A 17353-nucleotide genomic window follows, 5' to 3' on the forward strand; every position below is an offset into this window, starting at 1 on the left:
CTAAGAGTGTGGACTCAATTTTGTTGAGATGAATCCTGGTGTCTACTTCAGAAGTTTCATTGCCTTTTTATTAGTAGCCTTTCAGTTTGTTTGAAGTATTTAAAATTGTTCCTTTCCCTTTAGAAATACATTTTGCTGCTGAATTGTGTTACACAGAAGAGAGTTGATTTATGTAAATGACTATCCTGCATGTCAGAGATAAAAAATAAATATATAAATAAATTAACAGTTTCAGACATCTGTGACAGAATTTCTAAATGAAACAATGGGAATAGTTAAACTGCAAATTTTGAGAGAAGTAATGCATGCTCACCTTTTAATTCTTTAAATTTAAATGTAGAATGCTGCTTCAGAAGGCAAGAGTAAATCTCATACTTTTGGAGCTTTAAACCACCAATTTGCTTTTAAGCATGTCGGTTGTTTGAGTTAATTACTTTCATTTTCTGATTTCTGTTTAACTAAATGCAACTTCAAAATAGATTATTCCTGATTAGTCCACGCCTACTTTACCATGAGAATCTTGTCTTGAAAGGTTGACACCTTAAACAAAATCAGTTTTTAGTAAGAATTTCCATCTTTTTGGAGACTAAGGTCTGATAGTAACATGTATATCTAAAAGCAGTGTGCTGTGCATGCTATGTGGCCCTGTGTAAGAGACTAAATCTTGTCTCTCTTGGTATAAATCACCAAAGATAAAATCACCTTTGCTCACCAGACAGTAGCCTGGGGGGCATGTGTGGTGCAGAGGCCACCTGAAATATGCAACAGAGATAAAGCACATCCTGGCCAGATTAGCCCTGGGTGGAGGTCCACTCGGCCAGCACCCTGGAAGGTTGCAACACCAGCACAATGTAGCACACTAGCAAGACCTATTATACCTAGAAACTGAAATGATGTTTGTATACTCCTTGGCTGTTACATTTCACTCACCAAGATCAGTTCTGTGTAGTATAATGCAGGCCTGTCCTAAAGAAGCCAATTTCTACAGGATGTTAGCTTTTACTTTTTTTTTTTTTCCTCTTTTTTTTTTCCCCCTTGGCAGATATCCTATCCACTATTTCCTCATCAGTTTTTCTGCTGCTTCTATTTCATTAGCAGGAACTTTTTCTGTCTTGCTAATGTTAATCTAGAATCTCTCTTTCACCTATGAGTGAGGCAACTAGAAACCTACAGCAGGTTCTATTTCTTAATATTAGTAAATGTATTTTCCTGTGTTCTTAAGAATTTCACATACACATAGATCTAGTCCAGAATATGTCTGATGTTCTTGCTAGCAGATTATTTTTTCTTATTTTCCTCCTCATTTTCTCTGCAGTCATAAAATCTCAAGAGAAGCTTTTTCCACATAGAATATATTTTTTTCCCCAGCAAATCGTTGTCTACATTTAATCCTGAGGTGTGCAATTGAAAACTAAAAGTGTGATCAATAAATTCTCAACAGGTTCAGGTAAATGTGGTAGGATTACTTTTCTCCATTCCCACTTGAATTAGATTCAGATTGTTTTAATGCCTTTGCTCTGGAAGAAAAATATCATTTGGAATTCAGTTTTCAGGCCTGATATGTTATGGAGGTAAAAGTATCTGAAGGTAGAAGATTTGCATAACCACAAAGCTTTATTCCAGGATTGCTATTATCTGTCAAGTGTAGACTATGCAGTGCTAACATCATTGTTGATTCTGGCTTACAAGCACCTCTATATCTTTTATTTTTCTGTAAGTTCAAGGCAGGAGTAAGATTTGTCTTCTGTTCTCACCCCTGCCACCCATTGTTTCCTGCTCATTGTCTTTTCCTTTTGCAAATTACATTAATATAATAACATGGGTAAGGAATATACTCTGTAACACATGCTTGCCCTGTGTGTAAGAAATCAGGAAAAGAAGGGAAGAGACCAGTATGGTTGAATATAGAGATCTGCTGGTCAAAATAAAGAGCAAAAGGGAGCTGCAGAGACAGTAGAAGCAGGGACCGTTATCCTGGAAGGGGTGTAGGAACCAGTGTGTAGGAACTGGTTGTGTAGAGAAGAGGTCAGGAAGGCCAAGGCACAGCTAGAAGCAAGGACCTGTTACAGATGCATTAACCAGCAAAAAAAGTTTAAGGAAAACCTGTCCCCCCAAGGAGTGAGAATGGAGAGCTGGTGAAGGAGAAGGCTGAGGTACTCTAACTTTTTTGTCTCAGTCTTCTCTGGCAGTCTTGCTCAATCCTCCTCTTGAGTTTATGGACCACTAGGTGTGGACCAGTTAGGTAAAGTTCCTCCCACTGTAGGGGAAGATTGAGTTCAGGATCACCTGAGGAAACTGAACGTGCATAAATCAATGGGGCCTGATGAGATGCATCAGGAAGGAATTGGAGGAATTGGGTGATATAGTAGCAAAGCCACTCTCTATAATATTTGAAAAGTCCTGGCAATCAGCTGAAACCTCTGGAGACTGGAAGAAGGGACACATTACCCCAGCTTTTTAAATGGGTAAAAAAGGAAATTGCCAAACTGTCAGCATCACCTCTCTGCCTGGGAAGATCATGAAACTGATCCTCCTGAAGCTGTACTGGAGCACATGGAGGACTTCTGCAGAATGTCATGGAAATGCTTACTACTACTCACAGCTGTGCTTGCTTAGTGTTGGTTCTATTAATAATGGTGTGAAAATAACAGTGCTATAATAAGTAAAGCCGTAAATGCTGGCCTAATAATGATATGCTACCATCTAGTTTATGAGGTTTGTGGAAGTTGCTGTTAGAACGTTATGAAGAATTATACAGATCCTTAATTGCACAATCTTTTAAATTATGCAGTCCATGAACATAGTTTTTTCCAGTGCCTCATACTACAGCAGTTAATTTTACATCCTCTTAGTTATGGAAACCAGATTTTCTTTTAACAAGTCTCTGTTTTGGTATCAGATAAGCTTTGTCTGATTTTTTTGTTTTCCCCTTAAAAACTAAGTTGTGAAATTGGTTACATGCATAATTACCCTTACCTTTAATATTCAAAGAAATCAAAGCTTCCGGGTAGCAAGAAATTATATCTATATTTTGTTTGTGGAGAGAGGGAGTGAGTGTGTAGGTGGTTGCTTAGAAGGTACCAGTATATGATACTGACAGTGCATCTCCATGGCTCTCTAAACAACTGGCAGCTCCTTGGATTAGATGTTGAGAGTTAAATTTTTGCACAAAAATCACTGAAGATGAGCTCCCGAGTTCACATGTGTATCTCATAGGTTTGAGCTCACGGAACTCTTACATTTGGTCACCAAAACCCAATGGGATAGTGTCTTGTGAAGGGATATTATTAATTACCCTTACAATAAAATAATAAATGATACGGCAAACAAGTATTAATAAAAATATTAGTAACCCTTTATTAATGAAATATGCCAAAACTCATTACATAGGATCGTTGTACGGTTGGAATATATATTTACAATGGGACTATGCAGTCTTAGGGCAAAATACAAATAATTTTATGCAAACTAGGAGGCAGTAACTTGGAAAAAGTTGCTGAGAGCAGACAGCACTCAGTTACAGCGGGGGGAGACTTGCTAAGAACCTTTAAACCCAAAGGGCAGTGAATGAATTACTGACAGCTGGTTTTACCCACATGGGGGATGCTGCTGCTGCTGTGTTAGCTTTGGGGTGCTCTTGTACAGCGCTGGCACGGCAGGTTGCTGGCAAGGAGAGTTTACTGCGTGGTCCCAGGCTGGTCTGGCTTCAGCGGAGGGCAGGCAGTTAACAACACTATTTGCAACAGGCACTTCTGCACCAGGCGTTGAGGCAGGGCAAGGCAACTCGAGACGGCTTCTATGAGACGGGTCCAAGTAGGCTTGAAGCAAGGCTTAAGTAGGGCAAGGCTTTGAAGCAAAGCAAAGCTGACTTCCAGGTCACCCTCTATATACATATGGCCAGTGATCGATTGGCCCAGTGTGGGGCACTGAAGCTAACGTGTAGCTGCCCAATGGAAAGGTGTTCTGCCAGGCTATAACCATAAAAGGCAGAAACAAAGACCTTGTTTCTGGGGGAACAGTGGTGAGCTTATGTGCTCTCACCCAGGTAAGCAACCTGTTTACCAGACAGGCAGGAGTCCTGTCCCCTTTGTTCTTTTTCCTGTGTTGCCCTGTCTTTCTGCAGGAAGGAGGGGAGAGAAAGGGACTATGTCTAGACATCTGAAGGCCTGTCTGGGTTTGTATTGGGCCATGTCATGGCCCTACCATGACAGATTGTATGTTCAAGAAGGAAGAGATGCTACATTTCAATGTTGTGGTTTTTTTTTTTTTTTCTATGCTGGGAGTACACTTGGAGATTGAGAAAAACATGAACTTATTCACTAACTTTTATAATGGCAAAATAAACTTCTGTAATTGTAAGCCAGCTGAGGTACAGAGGAATTGTACCAGCATCATTTGGAAGGTCTCTATTATGAAATCATTATTTTATACATAGTGATCCTCATGAAAAAAATAATTAAAAAGGTTATTTTTTCTTCACTGCTGACATTTAGTTGTCAAATGTTTGTAGCTCAGACATTACCAAATGTGAACTTAGGTTCTATATTCATGTATTAATGTGTTTATGAAAAAAAATGTTTATATTTGCTTGGTTTTCTGAAAATACTATCTGTGCTTGATTTAGTATGGATTTCACGGTTAGTCAGTGCTGCAGAGCCAATTCCCAGAGAGGACAAGGGGTCAGCCTAGGGGTGAGCTCATGCAGCTTTCTGAAAAAGAAAATAACCTTTAATAAGCAAAATCTGCATTACATTAAAAAGTGTATACAAGTGTGCAAACAGAGTAAATTTTAATTGTATGTTGGCATGCATTTTTGGATACAATGCAAATATTTTTCACGTCCAAAAGGAGTCTAAAAACATTGTGTTTTGCTGTGTGTCAGTGAGAAGAGAAAAGGGAAGGGCATGAGGACTGGAGATAGCTTTGTTTGTTTATTTGATCTTCAAAAAAAATGTGATTAGATTACATGAATTCTCTTAAGAATCTGTTGCTCTTTCCCTCCCACTTTATCAATTATGCATACAGGTGCCTGATGTATGTATACTTTCTGTTCTGAGAAAGTGACCCAGGTGATATCTATATTTTCCTTGGGAAAAGAAGCTAAAACAAGCAAATAGCATTTGCCTTAAGATGTTTAATACTTAGCTGAGATTGGGTGATGATGTGCTCAGTTTCAGGTGATGAGGAAGAAAAGCCACAGAAAATAAACTCAAGCTTGTAGGACAGCAATGACAAAGCAGCAAAAAAAGGAGAAAAGATTATAGAATAATCATGCTTAAATTGACTGTTCTCCACTTTAGCAGCTATGACCAGCCTTTCCTCAATACACATTTTCAATCACAATCCACAGAGGAAGAAGTAAAATCCTTTTAGTCACGGTCTGAATTCATTGGACTGTAATCTCAGGATTATATATTCACATCTCAATCTGTGTTTTTATGGGGTAAAAAAGCCTTCTCTGGAATATATTTTCTGTGCTATTTCTTCATAGTAGAAAGATGGACCAGGATTTCTGAGAAGCTGAGGGTAGAAAAATGCCTTTGAGTGAAAAACAACAACAGATGTCTGATTATTCCATGGGAACCTTATTGTCATTCATTCTAAATATCTTCTTGATGTAATTTAACATAAATAATTCAGAATAAGTAAAATAGAGTATGAAAAATGTCATTTGACAGAGATAAATTTATAAAGTGTTAAAAGCGGTGTCAGGATTTTACTAGTGGAGTTAAATGCTTAATGCAAGTATATGGATGTTTCATCTGAAGAGAAAAACACATGGATGCTTTTATCTTTTATATGTATCAGTATAAACACAAACTCATCTTCCCAGTCATAAACAGAAATATGCAGAAATTGTGTTTAAAGGTGGTAAGTCAATTCTGTGTTGTACATGGAAGAACAAATCTTAATGCCTTCAAGAAATCCTATTAAATGTAATTTTTTCTGGGCAGTGATGCAATGTACATTAGATCATCAGAGCAAAATTTGCATCAGAAACCAAGACAATGGACGGTATCTTTACTAATGAACATTGATGGATATTAAAAGTTTCAGAAATAAGAGTAGACTGTAAGACAAAAGGAAGCTGAAGTAATAATAGAGAAATAGTTTTACATTATTAGTTGAAAGAAAGATAAATTATTCCCTGATATTTCAGGTTTAAGCTTCAATTAGTTCATACCTTAAAAAAGTATAATAATGGTCAATGACTAACAATTTTCGTAAGTACATTAGTAACAAATGATGCAATTGGGAGGTCTGTGTGTATATATATAAGGTTTAAGGCAAATCTAGCAAGAAATTTTAGCATAATTTCTATTTTTTCTGAGTTCTGTCAAGGGAAGTGTTAAATTCATACAGTGTAAGATTCTATCAGTTGTCCTGTGTAACAAACTGTATTCTATATGTTGTGCTGTCCCATTTCTCTGTGCAGCTTAAACAGTGGTGATGCATTAGGTAGTCACCAGACAAGATTTGCTGCAGTATAGTGTTCTGGCTCCTTTCTACAGCACCACCTTTACAGAGGCAGAGTTCCTACACACCATATCATTCATAAAAAAGGAGTTGAGGCACCCCTGTTGACAGACCATGTACTTGAGTACTCTTTTTATTTTTTTTTTTTAATCTATATCTTAAGCAGGTTAAAGAAGTAAATAGGATTTAAAAGTTCACATAACATTTACAATGTGAAAGAGGTATTAAGCTATTTTTGAGACATTTCTGTTCCTGAATATGCCACATTAAGTTTTCTTTAGTAGTATTTGATTTTAATAGATGTGTAGCTCATCATAGTAATTTTATTTTTATTAGCTCAGGCATAACAATATTGCACAACTTAAAACTTCAGGAGGAAGCAATTCCATTTCACTTGGAAAAGATGTCAACTGCACTGAAGTACGTGGTACAAGATATAAAATCTTGAAAGACAAACAAAAATATTCTTTCAAGAAGAAAACAAAACAAATCTTAATATAGAGTTCCATTTCCCTAGTTAATCCTTCAGGAGAAAAAGACTAGACTGTGTTAGAACTCTTCAACACACTTTGCAGCTTCAATAGATCGAGTTGAATAGGTCTCTTTTTACCTGCATTATCACTTCATGGGTATTGAAATCATGTTCCTTGTGAACTGAAATATCATCTCTGCAAACAAAGAGGTCTGGCAGAGCTTTATAAAAGTTTGCACTACTATTATGGAGCTTCTCCCTGTCAGCATTAAACTACTAGAGCAAATTATGAGAAGACACTGTTTTGTCAATTAATGGCTTAACACAAATACTTGAAAATAACTGAAACTTATGAATGGCATAGCTATTGTTAATGTTTTGTCTTTCCATTTAGTAAAGCCTAAAAATTAACCCCTAAGGACATAAGAAAGTGCTTTTAAGATACTTTTTGGTATCAGAGAAGCCCCTAGCCTTGAATAATGATTCTACCATAAAGCAGCATAACTTTAATTAGCTTAAAAATGTAGTTTTTGGCTTCTGTGCCATCAAAATGTAGCTTCCTGCGAATATTAAGTCAGAATGGCTGAAAATGTGCAAGAGTCATGGGGATGGGTACATAGCTCTTAAGGACAAAGAAAGAGGTCATAAATATTCCTGAAAAGGAATTGAAAGGAACATGATAAAAACTAGTGAGAGGGCAAGTCCAAAAGCTGAAGGCTAATGAAAGAAAATGTTTCTTACTCATTCAGCCAACTTTGCCATGTGTACTGTTGGTATACTTACCTCTGTGAGTTGTAATATTTTACTGTAAAATCCATGTCTAAAGAAATGGAAAGGTGATGTGGTTTAAGCCTGCCCAGACAGAAACAAAGCACCCCATTCAGCTGCTCACTCATTCCTAACCCACTCCAATGGGATAGGGACAAGAAAACACACAAAAAGGTGCTCTTGAGTCAAGATAAAGGGTAGGTAGGGCTCACTTGCCTGTTATAGTCATGGGCAAAAGACAAGGGAAACAAAATCAATTTAAGTAAAACCACCACCACCAATTCACCAATTGATCAGAATAGGACAGTGATATGAGTACAACCAATCTTAACTGATAAATAAGCTGATTTTAAACACACCTTCCCTCCACCACTCCCTTTTTCCAAGGCCTGACTCTCCTACTCCTCTCTGCCAGCAGCACAGGGGGACAGGGAATGTGGATTGTGATCTATCTGTTCTGTCTTGTTTCTTCTTCTCCTTCCTCCATGGTGGGGAAAGTTGTAAATCTCTGCTGCAGCAATGTGTCATCTCTCCCACAGGAGACAGTGTTTCATGTGGGTTCCTTCCACATGCTGCAATCCTCCCAGTTACAGCTCTTTCCAGTTCAGGCTTCCCTCAGAGTCATGGACTTTTTTGAGAGCACTGTGGGGTCCTCCACAGGCTGCAGGTGGGATTCTTTTCCATTGTTGGTCTCTAAGGACTGCAGGGGCTCAGTCTATCATTGCACCATGGACTGAAGGGTAATGACTGCTCCAACATGCCTCTCCTTCCTTACCTCCATGTGTGAGTCATTCTCTCTACCATGTCTCATTCCTTTCCAACACTAAGCAATGGGACTTGCCCAACAGGTTTTTCCCTCTTAAATTTATTATCACAGAAGTCCTGATTGGCTCAGCCTTGGCCACATTAGTAACACCCTGCCCTGCCTCTAAAATTCCACCAGACGCAAACCAGCACAGTTAGCCTTCAATGTGATTTCTGTTTAGATTTGTGTTAGACCAATGTTTTTTATTCTCTAAAAACATGCAGTCTATTTGAGGTTGAATTTTCTTTTTCCTGATATCCAATACTTCGTTCGATGCTAGGTCAGGCTTGTACTATAAAAGATGAGGAAGGAGGAAATTTTGTCAGTCAAATACTTGAGGTATTGAGGCATGTACATGATTTTATAAACACTGAAAATACGGTTTTTGCAGCAAGTGGGAGAACACCAGGAAGAAATAGGATCTGCCAAACTGGCAACAGAGCATGTCCTTTGTTCAGTATTTGATCTGTGAATTTTTACACCTCAAATTGCAATGATAAGCATGAAATGAAAATTGGAAGAAGTGACAGCTGACAGTCTCTAAGTTTGATCATTTGTAAGCATTTGGTGAATACAGGTTCAGCATGAGCTTTGTGTCTCAGAAAAGTGTCATGACATCCCATAATATACAGCTGAACTCACAGCTTGACTGCATCTGAGATTGTTTGATAGAAGCAAAGATTATGGAGCAAACTTGCTTAATCTGCATGTAGTGGCTAGAAGAGCAATAATTGTGAAGCTCTGATTTATTACATCTTTTCGTCAGTAAGGTTACATACAGCTTTTTCAGAAATGATTGAAAATCTTCACCTCAGATTCTGTGAAAATACAAAGTGAAACATTGATTAAATAGGGATCTTTTAGGCAAGTTACTCGATATCCTCATTTCTTCTCTCTCCTGTCTTCTTTCAAATGACATTCATCACTTTTACCTTCTATTGAAACTCTTTAGAGAAAGCAGCACTTCTTTGGTAGCAATCAGCATGGCATTGCTTCCCTGGTTTGGAAGGTTCTCAGATTAAAAGATAGTTAATTTTCTTTTCTGGGTTGTCTCCAATTAGAATATATGTGAAAAGTGGTTTAGAATAAAATCTTCAAACAGAGGTCCAGGCTTCAGTCAGATAAATTATTATGAAGGGTAGCAGTGTGACTTGAAGGACAGGCACAAACTGAGGAGATTTCAAAGGACTGGGAAAGGTCACAGTAGGGAGAAGGGGCTTACAGGTAAAAAAGACAGAACAGAAGGATGAACTGAGGAGGTGAAGAGGACAATAGCTCTGCAGAATATAATACATAGCGAAAATTGAATCCATAAAAGATGGAAAGCAACACTAGAATAATAAAGATGCGCTACCTGTGCAGTACAAAGCCTGACAGAAAAGTAAAGGGGAGATTTTTTAAAAAGGCTATTTGAAGACAAAGTGAAGCTATAGAGAAAATTTTTGTAGATCATGATCAGAACAGTTAGAAAACATGGGAGGAAAAAAATAAAAAAGAAGTCTGTGAATTAATGTAATTGACAAGTTTGACAGCCTCCTTACCAAAATGAAGATGATAATGAGCATGTGGAGCTACATATTTTTAAATCTGTGTAGCAAATGTAATATTTGAGAATGCAAAACACATTTAATCGACTTATTTGTGATGCTGCTGACCACGGAGAATTTCTGACAAATAATGCAGGAAGAGTTAAAGTAAAGGATCTTTTCTTTGTAAGAGCACAACTCTTAAAAAGAAGTTACAACTTTGTCAGTGTTGGTTAAGCAGATCAAAATGCGGAATGATGCACAGGTATCCAAAATTCATCCCAAGTACTTGCATAGAATGCCTCATACAAATGACACATAGGGTACACTATAGCAAAAAATTGTGATGAATATAAGTTACAATCTATTTTTTTTTTTTTACACTGAATTAAGCTTTGTGATTTGTTAAGGGTTTGGGCTGAGCCAGTCACTAGATGAATAGCAGATGCTCTTTATTAAGCTCTTTCCCTTACCAAAGGGGAAGAGAAAGTAAGGAAGGGAGAAAGACTTATGGATTGGAAAAGAAAACTGAAGCCAGATTTAATGAAAATAGTAACAATGAAATGAATATCTATATATACAAACTCACTATCTAACCCAGCTCCCCCCAATGGCAATTACATCACCACGGATACTGTGGGCAAGCAACGCAGAAGTTCCAGGCTGGACTTAGAGCTAGACAGGAACCAGATTCAGGGATGTGCAGATCAGGATCAAAGGTAGAATGGACAGAATCCTTCTTGGACAGAGGCCATTGAAGAAGAGGGCTTAATCCTTATGTGATCCCTCAGCTTTATAATGAGCATGAAGTATACGGGATGGAATCTCTTGTTGGTCAGTTTGAGGTCTTGTCTTTTCCTCCCTGTAGGTGCAACCTTTTACTTTCTGCACTCCCAATGTGACACACAAGATTTAGCAATTACCTTGGTCTCCCTAGGAGCTGGTATAAGCCAAGAGCCTTTTTGCACACCCATCATTGTTAACAACTACAGATATCAGTGTTATTGCTACTAGAAGCAGACGCTGCAAAAACATGTTGTTAATTTCAGAAAGTGCAGTCGCTTAGAAGAGACTTTGTCCAGTGATGATCCTAAGAAATATTCTACTTGCTCTGATGGTATTTGTTGAAAGCAACAGACATTAATATATGTCATAGGGAAGGATACAAGTGATTTCCTCTTTTGGTATGAGGCAAATTTTGACAGATCTGATGAGTGTAAAGATGAAGCCAGGCTCCTTTTAGTGGTGCCCAGAGACAGGTCAAGAAGCAGTGGATACAAGTTGATACACAGGAGGCTCTGTGTGATACTTGCTTGGACTCTGCAGGTGCCACTGGCGTCTGTTTTCATTGAAAAATTATACACTGAATGATTTTCTTACAAGCAGTAGCCTATCAACATGTATCAGCGAAGACTTGTGTTCTTAGGCGGGTTGACTTTGTGAACTATTGATTAGGGAGCATGTGATTTTATATTCAGTGAATGAAGATGGAATTTAGTATCCAAAATGTGTTTATGCTAGAGGCATCTGATTAATCAGTCTCACACCAGTTAAATGTATTTGGTATTGAATTAAATTGATATATAATACTTACGATGACACAACTCCAGTTTTTCACCTTCAGAAATTTAAGCTGACCTTTTCCTTCACCACCTTTGAAATCACAATATTATACAAATACTCAACTAAAGGTAAATATGTGTAAGGGTTTTTCAAACAAAGGTGATCTCTCAAACTAGCACATATGTGATAATAAAGTACTATTCTCTCTTGAGACTTTTACTTTTTTTTTTTTTTTATTCTTTAAAAGGTACCTAAAATTTTAAGTCCTCTTAAAAATTACTTACTGACTTCATCTTCTTATAGGTAATACCAGAATGCAAAGTGAAAATATTATTTGAGCCTTCCTAGTCATCAATTTTCACTTCCTTTTTCTACATTATTTCTGTCCACATCCCTTGAGTATCTAATTTTGACAGAAAATTTTCTTCATCTCTAGACTTGGTATATTGTGAATCTCAATAATATTGCTCTTGATGGTTTAGCCTTCTTAATAGTTATAAATATTTAACAGTGGGTGCCATTAGACTAATTAGTGGTATATACTCTAATCATTTGCAATGTAGACTTGTACAAAATTTTCCTGTTTAATAATTGACACTTAAAATCTGTTAAGGAACCATAAAAATCTGCTCTACAAATAACTTCTTGCTATTGTGCTAAGTCTCAGTTGGGCCCTCTACCAGTATCAAGATCTGAAAGATACATTTTTCAGTTATATAATCCAGCTTTTTTTCAGTACCCAAATGAAAAAAATCTAGAAGTTAAAGCACAGAAATATGTCTACAAGGTATGTCTGGAAGTCGTGCAGTTAGTAGACTGTTGCTTGCCAGCTATTAACAGTGATGAGGATCAACATGCTCAGGCTGATGGCTGAATATGGGCCAACAAGTACACTTTCTTACCACTCACTGTGAACTATTCATGACATGTTTTACTGATAGCTGCAGATACAGTGAATGATATGTAGGATTTTTAGGAATATTGCTAGTTTGAGCCATGAAACAGCTGTTCATATGGAAACTTTAATACAAAACTAGGACAAAGTTTCCTGAAAATAGAATGATTTAATTGTCATGCTGAATAGCTATATCCTGATAACATTTTCTATATGTTCAGACATTTCTCTGTGTCTCACTGTGTTCCCACACAGCATGTGTGGAGACTAGCAAGGATTAGTCAGTAATTTGAGAAATTAGCATGTAGGCAGCATGGTACTTACACTATGTGAGACGGTCATCTCTCCTTCCCCACCAAGAGCCATCCATCAGGATATTGTCTGAAGCCATTTGCCTTTTTTAAACTGCTGAGTGCTTTTATGCTTTCAAGAAAACAGAAAAAGCTTGTTCTAGATCTACCAGGCAGAATGAAATGTGGTGTTCTTGTTCTAGATCTACGAGGCAGATTGAGATGTGGTGTTTTTTGTGTAGACGGAGTTCTGAGTTTCTCCCTAGCTACAACTAAAGACTTCAGACAGAACTAACACTCATCCTCATGCAAGACAGTAATCCAATTTGTAATCATTTGTTTCTCACATTTATTTGCATAAGGACTTAGAAAGTCAAAGTATGTTTTTGAATCTCCATTTAAATTCAAACAGATGCAATTTTCTGAGGAGTGGCTATCAGACTTCTGGTGTCAGATTTAACTCTACTGGCTCTTGCAGGCTTCATCCTGGCCTGACCTGAGCCTTTGTGTCAACTGCAATTAGATTAATTATGGTTTCTAGAGAAAAGTAAGGACTTTAAGTACAGCACATTTAATGAGTGATATCATGTAGTGATATGACAGAAAAGCTGGGATGAACCTGTGTGTGTTTTGGTGCATGCCTGGGTGACAGTAATTGATGTCCTCTCTTAATTGTCAGCTCTCTCTCAGTTTAAGCATATGGCTTGTGACTGAGCTAACAGCAAGGCAATACGTCATTGTCAGCACTTGGGTGTGTCTTTTCTCAGTGCACAGGGTACCTGAGGAGACACCAGCATTAAATTATGGTAGGCCTGGGAGCTGATTCTCCTCTTGATTAATGACACTGATTGAATGAAAGTCTATGCACACATCAAGGGCAAAACAGAACCTTCTTAATTTGTCTCTTTCCGTGCAGGTGACACTCACTCTTCATGGAGAACTTCCAGAGAGTGTAGGCTTATACATAGGCTAATAAATCACACCATCATACCAGTTTTGATGGCAGTTATCTGTGCTTGGAACATACATATGGCAACCACCTAAGTATTTATTTTTATGATGTTCAAGTTTTGTAATGATAAGAGGTGTTACATCTTTCCTACAAACCAGTTATCTTGAAACTTAAAGCTTGGATAAGGGTCATCAAAATGCTGGTCAGTGTTCTCAAACCTCTCCGTGAGAACAGATCAGGTTTTCTATTCTGTTTGTGGGTGATTTACTTATTTTCTGGTTCTTGATGAAGTATAAATTTCTACTGATGCTTAGGTATGACTGTATGCAGTATACATGGAACAAATACAGTAATTGTTCTATTTTGCTTCTATACCTGGAGTCAGTCTGGGGGCCTTAAAATCAATTTTCAGAAATTTATATGTGCTGAAGAGAAGCGAGTTCTTGCCAGGTCAAAATTGATGAAATTCCTGTTGCTCTGATTCATGCTACTTAGAAAAAGCTAAATAAACTACTAATAATTATCTGTCATTTAAAAATGAGTAGCTGATAATGTCTGGGTAGCTTGAAATCTTTGCTATTCTGCAGTTTGTATCTTCTTTTCAAACTTTGATTTTTATCATAAAGAAGAGTGAAAAACATAAAAAGAAAAGGTTTAAAGTTTAGAACTTTAAAATAGTAACTAGTAACTGCTATTTGCATAGATTTGAAATAAAGACAATGATATTTTATCATAAGACTGACAAAAAAACCCAAAACAAAACAGTGAAAAGCTGCTAATAAAGAAAGGTAGATTAAAAAAAAAATAATTCTTTTACATTCTCTAAGCTGAGAAGAAATGTACAGGTAGAACAGATTTTGGTACCTGGGTGACATCCCACCTAGAATGAAAGCACTGGTGTGATACTCAGAAAGAGGTCTGGGATTGTTTACACGATGGGACCAAACAGCAATAAAGGAGAAAGAGAGTACAATTATTGAAACAGTGTAAAATTGCAGGTAGAAAATGGTTCTTTTGAAGACTCAAGTATGCTAACCTGAATGTAGTCAAGAGGAGGGAAAATAGGTTTAATGTGAGGGGTAAAAGCAATATCTGTCAGTTAAATATGAGGAATAATCTCCCAAGGGGAAATAACGATTCTCCCATCACTTAGCACTTTCATAACTGGATTGCATAACATGTTCTGAAATACACAGTACTGAAGGGAACAGTTCTTCACTGTCAGACCATTAATTTGTTATTCTTAATAAGTCCCTTTTGTATTTTGATTTAAAATGTAAAATGTACAGGTCCTTTTCCTTCTTCATAGCCTAAGCCCTTCTCTTGTGTGCAGGACTCGCACGTATGCAGTGATCAACATGCATAATTTATTTAGCCATGTGCAAAAATGAGCCATAGTAAGAGAGTTAATCAATAAGTCTCAGAATACGTCATTGTGAAAAGGATGCTGTGTTTGTTGACTTTAAGACCGTCCAAGACTTCATTAACTTGATTCTTTCAAAGATACTATCTGAAGAACAGACTCACCTAGATCATTTGCTGGATGTAATTTGGATTTGGTTGAATGGTGTTGATGTCAGTGATCAGATAATGATGTACTTACCTTGTTTTGGACATTTGTAGGCCATAATTGATGATACATTTCTTCTGGGCCTGGCTCAAGATCTAGTCCAATGAATTTGTTTTCAATAGACGTGATTATATCAACTTCATAATCAGAAAGATCAGAGTTCTAAAACTAATTCTCATGGCCTCTGGCTGAATAACTGCATTTAATTTTTTTTAAACTACCTAGCACAGAATAAGGTTTCAGAGCTGACTAGTATTAGCCAAATGTTTTTTCTCAAAAGAAAAGGAAGAAAAAATTGTCCACAGTAGTTAGAGTAAGAACCCAAAGACATAATGAAGGTGCCAGATCTTTGCAATTATAATCAGAGGAAAAAAGAAGTAAGCATGTCTGAACAGCTAAGAACCAGGTAAAGATTACAGACCACTTTGTGAGTTACATGGTTAGCCAGATGGACTTGGGCTTTTCCTGAAATTAATAATATTAAAAAGAAACAAACAAGCAAAAAAAAAAACAAAAACCCAACAAAAGAGAATGTATATGTATAGAGTACTGAACTGATACTTGAACTCACCAATTAGTTCACAGTTGAGGTACACAGAAAGGTACACAGTCTTAAGTTGCTATCTGGTGCTGTTTCATTTACTTCAGTTTGGATTTTAAAAAGCTTTCCCTTGATTTTATGAAGGTAATTTTAGACTTGGTGAACAATCGAACTTGTACCCAAGTTTGACGTTCTTCCTGTTTCCTGAGAACAAGCTTGCTATACACCAGGAATTCAGACCCACACTTTGTGGATGCTTTTACTTCTGTATTTCAAGAGTGAAAGTAAACAGTAACTCATTACACAACAGGAAGGAAACAGGAAGGGAACGAGGAAGGGAAGATTTATAGATTTTTGGCCTTGGCTTCTTTCTAGTCATTATTATATTGCCAGTCATTATGTTTTTTTAATAAGCATATTAAGCAGTGGAAATCTCAATACAACCTTACTGAAAAGCAGAACCTCTCTTCTACCAGTAGTATAGGTATAGAAAAAAATGACTTGAAATCATCTCTTTATTTTCTGTTTATCACTGCACAGATCATTACTCCAATGTCTTATTGATCATAACTAGAGACTTGCACAGCTAATTACATAATATGCTGAAACCTATGTATTTCTACTTAATTAGTCATGCACTTGCAAGAAGAGATGTTTGTGTACATTCTATTGGTAGAATACATAACCAAATAATAATCTAACTTCTATTGAGATACAGATTTTAATAAGTCTAGACAGTAATGCCAGCAGAAGTCATTAATATAGAAAGCAAACCAATTTTGTCCTTTTGCAAATGGCAAATATAAAATATAATTCCAACTTCTTAAAAAAAAGTATTATTTCATGAAATGAAACCTTTAAAGAAACCTCTTACTATATTGATGATTATATTATACTTTACTTTGTTCACCTCTGTCTTTTCCTTCTTGAAACTCTTCTGTAATCTTACACGGAATACCATGTGGAATGCTATAGAACTCTATATAAGGAACTGGGATGCTGCATTTTGTAATAGTGGAATTGCTGTAGTTTGGAGAAATGCGGGGGAGGGGGGAAAGAAAGAAAAAAAGACAGAGAATAGTAAAGGTTACTTTCTATCCAGGGTGCCAGCACTGGATTGTGAGGGAAAGAATAGATTTTATGCAATGAAATATTGGTTTGAATTATTTTTATGCATTATTGAGATTTTCCTACTATGAGGCTGCCAGACTCCCTGGATCAGGTGATGTAAAGGAAGCCTAAGATTTAGGATTGCTTCTGGAAGGAAAAAAAATAAAAATTAATGGTTAGCTATGGAGAGGCCTGCTGTGCTTACGTATAGCAAAGCAACACAATGCTTAACACTTGATACATGCAGTGGGCTGGAGCAAGGAGTTTTTTTCTCCAAACATGGAAGCAACGGGAAACTGAAAGGGAAATCATACTGTCAAGGCTGAGAACTTACACACTGTTTGCTATTTTTAAAAAAATTTATTTCTTAGCCTTACACCCAAT

Source organism: Indicator indicator, chromosome 25 (genome assembly GCF_027791375.1).
Source record: "Indicator indicator isolate 239-I01 chromosome 25, UM_Iind_1.1, whole genome shotgun sequence".
Taxonomy (NCBI): domain Eukaryota; kingdom Metazoa; phylum Chordata; class Aves; order Piciformes; family Indicatoridae; genus Indicator; species Indicator indicator.